Below are 10,950 nucleotides of genomic sequence, written 5' to 3'. Positions count from 1 at the left end.
GTACGCATTATGTTGCTTTGAATATGAGTGAAGTGCCTTACCAACTAAGAAAATAGAAAGGTCATTTGTACCAACGTGCACATGAGCTAATTACGAACTGGCTTATTGGGATATTTTACCTTCTCAGGTTGTTGTTTTATCATAAGTATGATAATTACTAAATTGTAAGTTTTGATACATCTACCCTTCAAACTAGGACAACAATACCTTGACTAACTCCTCCACCCCTGTCATAAATTTGTAGGACAATTTTCCCTTGAGCAAAGTCTAGTTGACATGGTCCACATTGCACCTGTCTTTACATGCATGTCACACCTTAGGGCAAGTTGTCCATGGTGTTAATGTGGGTTTCAAGAGAACAACAGTCAAAGGCAAGATGTTGATAGCTTCTGTTGTCTGTTTGAAAGAATTGCATAAGTCAAATACTTGTTTTTGTAGCCCCCCACCCCCTACCCCCGATTCACATAAGGAAAGAAAAAATAAGTCAAATCAAGAATGTCAAACAAGAACAAACAGATAATTGGCAAAGAAAAAAAAGTTAGATAATATGAGATTACAGTCACTGCTGTGGAGTATACTCGTTAAGACAGAGTCCAGCGGACTCGAGAGATCTGTGTCTGACACAAGGAGCTTATAATGAGTAGGTGCTAGAGTGCGGAGTATGTATATGCCCAGTACGATTGTTTTGTGAGTGCACAGGGAGCATGGGGAGACATGAGGTGGTAGGCTCACCCCTCATGCTAACACGCTAGCAAACGATCAACCGAGGAGCAGCCAAATCTAGAAGTGCGTACGCGCATAAAAGTTCAAAGTTCAAATACGTGCTGTAAAAATGTTACTTGAGCGCTCAAAGTCACCATTACTAAAATAATGGGTAATGGCAGCCCCCATGAAATCTTGGACACCATTGTTTAGTTCGCCCTTTAGTGGTGGTGAGGAGAAATATCTCTTTTGTACAATGTATGACACGAGATCATTGAATACAACTTCCTTTTCTCAAACAGATGTGAACAGGACAGTTTAAAATGGGGGAGGTGGAAGTTATAAATCCCCTGTCAGTCCAGTCAGTATTACGCAGTTCTTTTCCACAGCATACATCAATATAGTTCAGGGGCTTGCACCTTTGAAAATGTATGATAGATTGTGCAGGACTCGCACAGATCATGTATTATCCTAGAATTCCAATGAATTTGGTGATGTTATGTCTTTTGCAAATAATTATGCTTGTATTTCTCTTTCTACCAATTTTAATTCAATGTCTTTTGTCTTTTTTTTTTGTTATCCAAGATGATTTGTTATCAGTTATGTGTAGTGTAATGCTTAGGCAAGTACAACTTCAAAAGATGATAATGTGTAAAGTTGCCTTTAGTATAATTGTAAGACTGTATATATATTCTATGCTATGATGTATCTGAAAGCTGTACTGCATTCTTATGAACCTGTTCATCATCAGTGGCGTTACATTACACATTTCTAAGCCTTTTTCTGTCCAAGTACTTGTATGTGTATATATATGATATATATGTATCATGTAATCTGTGACTATATATTGTAGGAATCGTTGACTTATCTCTGTGACTCAAAATCCGATGGCGTCACATGTTTGATGCTCTTGTAAAATCTGTTCTAGTCATCACCTTGTTCTCCATGTGTCTTGTGTGATTATTGTCGAAATGCCATGATTATATTTTTCAAAGCAACTGATATTATGCTTTTGTGAAACAAAACTTTACAGCATATTGCAACATAGTTTGGTGATACCATGCTGGAAACAGCTCCCCCCTCACCCCCTCACCCCTCCATCAACTCTTGCGCTTTTCAATTTGGGGTTTAAGTTAAAATGATGAAGCGTCGATAAAATGAAGTGCAATAATGCACAATTGTACCCGTTCATGTCAATAGAGGGCAGTATGTAGTCTGTGTGTATCAAGAGAGTATGCTTGTTTGCATACATTGTCAGTGTGTTAATTTATTGACTTTGACATGTTATGTCAATTAAAAGGATTTGAAATTGAAACCAAAGAACCAAAGGAGGGAGCGACCATGCAGTTGGAGATTCCATAGGCAAGGTTATAGGTGTGGAAAAAACAAAACAAAAAGAAAATCAAACAAGCAAACTTGTTTTTGATCTCCATTTGATTTCCAACTGCAGTATGATAGAGTTGTGTTTTAATCCCTAAGATAAACAGTGGTTTCAAGTCCAAGGTAAACCTGGAACATCATATCTCACAGAAATAAGTTTACATGACAGTGCTTTTTCATTCATTTCTATTTATTTTTAGTTTAAAAAAAAGAAGAACAATTATGTCTTTGCTATAATATGTTGGCAAAAGGCTGTTGGGTGTAGAATCAGATGACGGTATGGAAAGAAATCTTTGACTGTTAGTGAATTACTTTGTTAGGCATTATACAGGCATTCCCATAGGTGTGTTTAGTAATGGTGACAGAGAAACCATGATGATTACCATGTTATATCAGGTTTCTCGCTATATTATCAGGGTACAAAAGACAAAGAAGTAGAAAGTTGTGACTTTACAAATCACCTTGTTAAAAAAAATGTTATGTTGTGTCAGAATTCTCTTAAAGCGAGGTTCCACTGTATCAAGTCGCCACAGAAATTGCAATTTACATTGTATTATTGTCAATTTAAGGCTACATTGACTAGCCAGCACAGCTTTATCATTGCTTTCTGCAAAATCATGGATGCTGATACCGAATGTAGAGTGTACACATGGGCACTGCTGCCAAACTTCTCATTACCACAGCATTGCATAGTGTGCATATGGCATTTGCTTGCTAGAAGAGTTTGTGTAATAGCATAATGATTGCTCGGTCATATTTTATTTTCAAATGTGTAGAGTCATTGGTCTTTTCATTTAGTTAATCTTGCAAGAATGAATGTGAACTAGAATCAAAATATCACAGAGCCATCATGCACAGAACTTTGCAAATGTCTAGGATTATCCTGCTTTTGGATATGGCATGCGATTTTTGTTTTTTCAGCTAAAGCGTGAAAATTAGCAGTATTACAGTATGACCAAGTGCATATTCACATGGTACAAAATTGAATTTTCTTCTTCCGGAAAATATGGTGCCTTTGTATTGATTTCAGGCAAAACAGAAATGTACCACTATTTATTATACACATCAATATTGAGAAACTGACTTGAGATGTTCAGAACTTTTAGATTTCAATTTTAAAGTTTAGGAGAGGATTCAATGTTGGCCAAAATGTTTTGTTGTCATTATTTTTTGCTTCATAATTATGATGTCAACTTAGTGAAATGTAGTAACATTTGGTCAAAAGTTGAAGATTAAAATCACTGTGTACAGGCATGCCTACAGCAGAAAGCATTTATCTGTTTTGGGTTGTTGTTGTTTTTCTTCATTGTTGGTGTGAAAGTTAAAGGTCCAATTTACCTTTGGGAGTAGGATTTCAAAAATTTCAAGATACCACATTTGATGCATGTGTGTAGGTCTGTTGTATCACAAAACATCCTATCATAGAAAATTTTTGCAATGAAGCCTAAAATAGGAGGAGATATCCGTGTTTTTCTCAATAAACCGTAACTGTAGACGGTTTAAACTGGAAACATTTTTATTATACCTATTGTTCACATTTTGTGTATTTAACAACACTTAACATCGATTATACAGATTAAAATTTTTACATTGGTTGTTTCTAGCCCTAACTCACATTGTAGAACTATTTTGAAACACTAATTTCATCTGTAAACGGTAAATTATACCTTTAACGTGTGTTAAGTGATCTGCAGGGATCTGCAGAATGTGGTGTGACAGCAATGCCTAAGACACAAGGATTTTTTTCCCTCTACCACATGTTCTCATGTTGGAAGGACAAAACATGCCAGTTTGAATGTGATTTTGATGACAGGAGCAAAGTGATATTCATAAAACAGCTGGAATAAAATGAAAAGTTGGGCCGCAAACAAACAAACAAACCAGCACAAGCAACAGCAACAACAGCTACAACAACAACAACAACAACAACAACAAACTTTAAAGGAGCCAAAGTGGTCCTCGGGTAAAGAAAAAAAAAATGGTTGAGAAGCGCGGATCTCTACAAAACATTATATGAAAGTGGGGAGAGGGGTGTCAAGAGTACCATAAATGATACACGGTTTATTATTCCTCACGCATTCCTCCCTTTTGTCATGTCGAAAGTTGTTTGTTTGTTTGTTTGTTCTTTTTTATTATCATTATACAGGTGTATATTTTTTTTCGGGGATGTCTTCTTTTATTCCATTTAATAAGAATGACTGAACAGAGTTGGAATACTGACACCTTTATTTTACAGTCATATTACATACTATGTTGCTGCTTTCTAGAGTAGGATACATCAAAGCACGCGAAATGTAGGGCCTAAAATGTCCTATAATTTCACATAAATTTTAACGATCTTCAGCATAAAGACACCATGTTTGCAATCATCATAATGGCTGCACGTCTGCGCTTGAAGTGGAAGTCAAATCAAACCACACAATAATAGACAGAATGCTAAAAATTCGATACGAAATTGACCATGAAATCCACACATGAAATCATACCCAAAGAGGATGGATAAGAGAACTGGTACCTGATTGGTCAAAACATACTCCCGAGGTCATGCCATTATCACGTGACATAATTTCCATTTGTGAATGAGAGACCACTTAATCTTCATATTTTTTTTTTTTTTTTAAATCTCGTTGTACATAAATGATAATGGCTGTTCTCATATTTCGTCTCACTTCATTTCTTGCGGGCAGCGTGGGGTGCAGTTTCGTTCTCAAAACTTCTGGCCAAGAAGTTGGAGCTAGATTTATTTTGTCTCTCGGTGTTGTTTTGATTAATCTTTCAGTCTTATTCACTGTAATTCATTCGTTTAGTTTGACATTTTTGTTTAGTTTGTTTTGTTTCGTGGTGTGCTTTTGGCTACCTCGACATAAGCAGAAAGAGGGAAACTCGTGTTCTTGGATTTTTTTTTTCTTTCTTGTCCTGAAATTACTGACAGGATGGAGAATTGCACGTAGGTAGGGTCCATGATGGAATCGTCGAACGCGTTTGATGAATGTATCAATTTTCTCTCGAGGCTGAGCTGTAAATCTTGTTGCACGCTGGAAGTTGCCTTCGCCGTAGCAAGTCCCTCTGGGGTAAACAAATTTCGCTATTGTGGCTGCATAACATCTGGCGGTAAACAACAGATTCATTGCAATCTTCCACCAAGGTGCGAGATGCGAAAATCTCGCAAATCGTCCGGATTCCCAGGAAACCCGCAACGATGGGGGGGGGGGGGGGGGGGGGGGGGGGGGGGGGGGTGGTCATGATCGAGGGGATATCGCAAATCATTGCTTTCACAAGTTCACAAGAATATCGCGATGATTTTACAATAGACGGTACATAGTTTTAACACGACTTTTTTTCTTCATATTTGTATTCAAAGTCACTCTTCACATTTGTAAAATTATTACATTTCACATAAAAAAAATAATAAATAAAAATGGGAGCCTAACATTGCACATTTTCCGAGAAGATTCTTAAATTTCTTACACATACAGAAGTATAAGTTTTATCACGACCTGTTGCACGTGGTAGTCACGGTGATGGAAACGGTTGATTTTCGTTTAATATTCGGAAAGTTCGTTACTCCGAAAATGACTAGGCTCGTTCTTCGGAAAATGAAATAAGTTCGTAATAATTCGAAAAATGTAAAGAAGGTGCGTATGTAATGACGCGTGATGACGCGTGATGACGCGTGATGAACCGTATTTCTTTTTCGTATTAACGAACCTTACCTTTTCGGATTAACGAACCTTGGGAATTACGAACCGTATTTCATTTTTTTTTTTTTTTTTTTGGATTAACGAACCTTTGGGAAGGCCGAAAAACGTGACAGGAATCTGGGAATTTACTCCACATTAGATGAGAAAATGAATATAGGTCGAAACAGAAAATTTGAAGTTGTACCATGTACAATAGCATAATAGGTTTCCGGGCTCAACTTTGAGGGAAATTTCAGTCCAGTTCCATAACAAGCATTCATGTTCGACGAATTCTCCTCATTCGCCGTTTCCATTCAAGAACTGAGTGCTAAACGATAATCATTTTAGACATCAAATCATTCAAATCATTACATAGAAATTCAGATTGAGAAATAGAAGATTATCATTTTCGACATCATTATCATTCAAATTAAGGACATATTAATTCTATTGCGCGGCAAAATATCTCCATTTGATTTCGCACCAGTCGAGCTCAGGACATGATAATGAACGTTATAATAACAAGTTACGATTTCATTTTCAAGAATTTACGATTATGGTTTCCAGCAATTGATTTTGCTCAACATCGCCAAGATACAGCCATTTTTCTAACTTCTTGATCTTTTTAATTCTAATTACAGTCTCGGGGATTATTCTCAATCATATCTAATTTTTCATTATCTACAACTCAATTTCAGCCTCACAAATTTTATGCTGACTTGGTGATAAATGCAATATCTATATCAAGCTATATTCGACCTCTTCGGGGCGTGACAATGGGCTTATCATTGGTTTCATTATGTTGGTATGCGACCAGCCAAAATACTAGCCGGAAACCAGGCGGAATAGATTCACCTAGGAGGCACCAAGGAGGTATGAGAGAACCTCCTTGGAGGCACCTGATAGCGGGCGATCCCACCTCCTTGGATTTGCTTCTGTCTATACGCCATGATACGCTGTTGTGTGGTTTTACCCATCCCTAGTTTCAGTTAAAACGAGCAAATTCTTCGACCAGAGCATTAGATAGTTTCAGTTGAGACCAAACTTCAGGTTCTTAACATTTTTGGTGACATAATGAGAAACATGAAATATGAAAAGAGTATGTAATTTCAAGAGGAATTCAACGTTTATTTGATGAAAATTGGTTTTGAAATAACTGAAATATCCAAAGTAAACCAATCCTGATAAAAGATGGGACCCACCTTTTATTATGATCGCCTTGTGTTACTTTGTTTTAGGATGTCTCAGCCATTCCAAATCCGATTTTCATCAATTTAACTTTAGTTTGAATTCCTCTTAGAATGGTATGCTGTGTACTATTTCAAAAGTGGTTTCTTGGTATCTCGAAAAAAGTTTAAAGCCCAATTCTCTTCTCCACCAGTACTATACTTCCCTTTAAACGATGCAGTATGATGATTCATGACCATTATGTCAGTTGCTTGACAGATACAAAAACCAAAAGGTATCGTCACTCTTGGTTTATGATTGTAACTGTACGTGGCACACGCGTTGAAAAACGGGGAAAATATCTTTCTCATTCTTACACTTAGCCCAAGTCTTACTACACCAAGTTCCACTTCTCAGATACCATTGTGGAATCTACAGAAACAATATTCGAGGCGTTGCCATGGTAACTGACAGCATAATTTTATTCATTATCATCAGCGCATGAATGGGAAATTGTTTGGTGGTTGAAATTCATTGCAGCGAAATGACAACACGAGTGTACAATTTCCACTCGTTCGTAGGCCTAGTCATGAGAACTGGCGTCACGGGACAAGATCATTATGATCACAGTGTATTTCTGTAGATGTGGCAGAGGTCTGTTGTATCCACAATCTCTAAACCTCGCAACAAACACGACATTGTTAGCTGGATTACTAACGCCGATCATTATTCTGTTTTGTTTCAGATTTTTTCCCACGTTTGATAACAGAACGCCCTTGAAACAACACGCCGGCCGCTCATCAATTACAATTCGGCAAGCACAGACGACCGCGCACCGTCTTGGCGCCAAAACTCATGGGGGGAGGGAGTGGGGGGGGGGGGGGGGGTGGGGGGAGGAGTGGGGACTTTCTGGCCAATGAATACGGAGACGTTCACAGGATACTGTTGAAAGATTCACCGCATCACACCACCACAACAATAACAACAGTAATACAGCTAGAGTTAAGGGAGCTTCGGCCCAGCCATGTGCCTGTCAGAGTTGTCATCCATGTTTATACAAATATTATTAACATGCACCAATGGCACAAAATATGATGGCGAAGCTTTTGCACTGTGAAAGATGACCAGTCGCCGCCACCAAACTCCTGGCTGATTGGTCGAAGGAGGCAAACCACTCCTCACCTCCCTGATGTAATGAAATTATTGGCGGGAAGCAGTGGTGTCGTGACAGCAGCACGAGGACGCCCTATCTAGCCTTTTGCCAAGGCCCTCTCACTGTATGGACTGCGCTCATCTTGGCTCGCTTCGCTTGCCCGTTGTAGCCATCATTCAGCGAGAGGGCCTTGACAAAAGGCGAAGGAAACCCCTATATGGCCATCTTCATGAATCCTTTACAGGGCTCACATGGGTTAATATATATATATATATATATATATATATATATATATATCTTTTTTTTTTTGCCAAACTGCATTTCGATTTTTAATTATTTTTTCTTCATTTATTTTAATATCTTTGGTACGATTTTGTAATGCGGTCAGGGATATCCCATATTTACAGGTGTGAGCACTATATTATTGCATGCATGATTATCACCTGTCATCAACATCATTTTGGAACCGCTTTTAGTTTTAGGACTCTTTCTGAATGAAAAAAAAAAATAAACAGACACGAACACGAACACGAACACGTCGCAGGGGAATTTGCCTAACACATATTGGGTTCGATGTATGCTAAGTATAGGTTTTCCTGCCCAATTTCATCCGATTTGCATTCGAATTAATGACAAAGCTTTGAAATTCAAACGATTTTGGTCACTGCTCTTCTCTCACGGTTCGTTTTAACTCTTGAGTATTCAATTTTATTTCATTCAATTTAGAGAGAAATTCATTCAGTTTAACGGTTCAAAGATGACATTCAGTTTCACGCCAGCTGGATGACGTTCACGCCAAATACCAGTTTCTATTTCATTTATAGGAACACAACTTCGCACTTTTAACGTTCGAATTCAATCAACATACACAACTTCTAAGGGCCTTTTTTCACTGTCATATTGGATGATACAATTTCGTTATTATTTCAAAGTGCCATTTAATCATCTTAATGTATTACATGTATTTTATTTATTATCGACCTTTCTTTCATTTTCAACTCATTCCTAACAGTATGGATGTAACATGTAGGAAATAACCATATCCCAGAATATCTTGGGGGCCTATACGTCCAAATCCATACTTCCATTTTGATTCCATTCCTTGGTTCCTCGTGTCCATATCATAAGTTGCCGCAATCGGATCAGCTGTAGGTAGACCTATTTCACCAAGGGTTACTATACATGTAGTATATCGCAAGTTTTGCTGGTCATGCTTCATTCACTAATCCTGTCAGGGTGTCAGTATTCGAGATGTTTATGCATACTCTGTAATGTAGCAGCAGCTAAAATCGTATATGAATAAAGTGTAAATGCATGTGTCAGAAAGTTGGGTTATGACTGGTTATTAGCTAGTATGAGTCAAAAATAATATTTCAAGGTATATCAAGTTTATATTTTCAAACAGCTGAGTAACTACAAAGAATAAAAGCAGCAACGAAAAAGACTGCCCATACTTTGCAATTGTTTGTCTAATCGTGAATTTGAATTCCTTAACGCTCTCCACGGCGGTGCTGATGCGAATTTGAATGCGTTGCACTTGCATCTTAAGTTTGAATGCCCTTTTTACACCCTTGTGTGAGAAATTCATGAAATCGCATGCTGATGAAATTAAACTGAATGAGTACCTTTTTGAATGTCAATCTGGGTGATCATTCAAATCCACACGAATTTAAATGACCGCATCGTTAAATCAAATGCAAATCTGACGAAATTGGGCGGGAGACCTATATTATTATATAGTAGGCCCTATATACTCATAGAACTAGAATACGTCAGTTAAGTTTTAGACAAAAAAAAAAAATCATTCAGAAGTTACGCTGTCATGGTTGGGATTTTAGTCCGTGATGTCACAGGAGGGGAAAGATGTAAAGAAACTGCAAGTAGAGTTCCAACTTTCATTTACTGATGTACTGAAAGAGCTCCTGTCCTGTGACTTGCATCCAAGGGTAGGGGAATATAATTATTATTGATATTATTATTATTACGATGTTGTAGTTCCATATACTTAAAGGGGCTGTTCAGTAATGGTTGAGGTGGGGATTCATGTTTTTTACATTCTTAAGCGAGATAATGAGAAACCTGTTATGAAATATGAAAGAGCATGTAATTTTAAGAAGGATTCAACGTTTATTTGATGAAAATTGGTTTTCAAATGGCTGAGATATCCAAAAAAGTGATAATAATAAAAGACTACAGGCCACGCCTTTTATTAGGATCTCTTTGTTTCACCTTGTTTTTGGATATCTCAGTCATTTTAAAACTGATTTTCATCAAATAAACTTTTGATACCCCTTAGAATTGCATGCTCTTTGACATCTCATAGAGTGGTTTCTGAATATCTCGCAAAACATTAAAAGCTAAATCCTCACCTCGACCAGAACTGTACACACCCTTTAAAGGGATGGTACAGTATTGGTGGAGATGAGAATTGGGTTTTTAACTTTTTGCGAGATACCAAGAAAACACTTATGGTATAGTACAGAACATGCCATTTTAAGAGGAATTCAAAGTTTATTTGATGAAAATCGGGGTTGGAATGACTGAAACATCCAAAAACAAAGTAAAACAAAGCGATCATAATAAAGTGTGGGTCCACACTTAATTAGAATTGCTCTTTTTGTAATATCAGCCATTTCAACCCCAATTTTCATCAAATAAACATTGAATTCCTCATAGATTTACATGCTCTTTCATATTTCATAAGAGGTTTCTCATTATTCACCAAAAAATGTTAGAAACCTGAAATTAGTTCTCAACCAAAACTGTACGATCCCTTTAACACACGTCAGTAACAAGTCAACCGAACTTGTACTTTTCAGAAACAAATGAAAGCCAAACAGCAGTTTTGCACGTCTTTTAGAGTTGATA

Source organism: Diadema setosum, chromosome 18 (assembly GCF_964275005.1).
Source record: "Diadema setosum chromosome 18, eeDiaSeto1, whole genome shotgun sequence".
Lineage (NCBI taxonomy): Eukaryota > Metazoa > Echinodermata > Echinoidea > Diadematoida > Diadematidae > Diadema > Diadema setosum.
Note: the sequence above shows the minus strand (reverse complement) of the source record.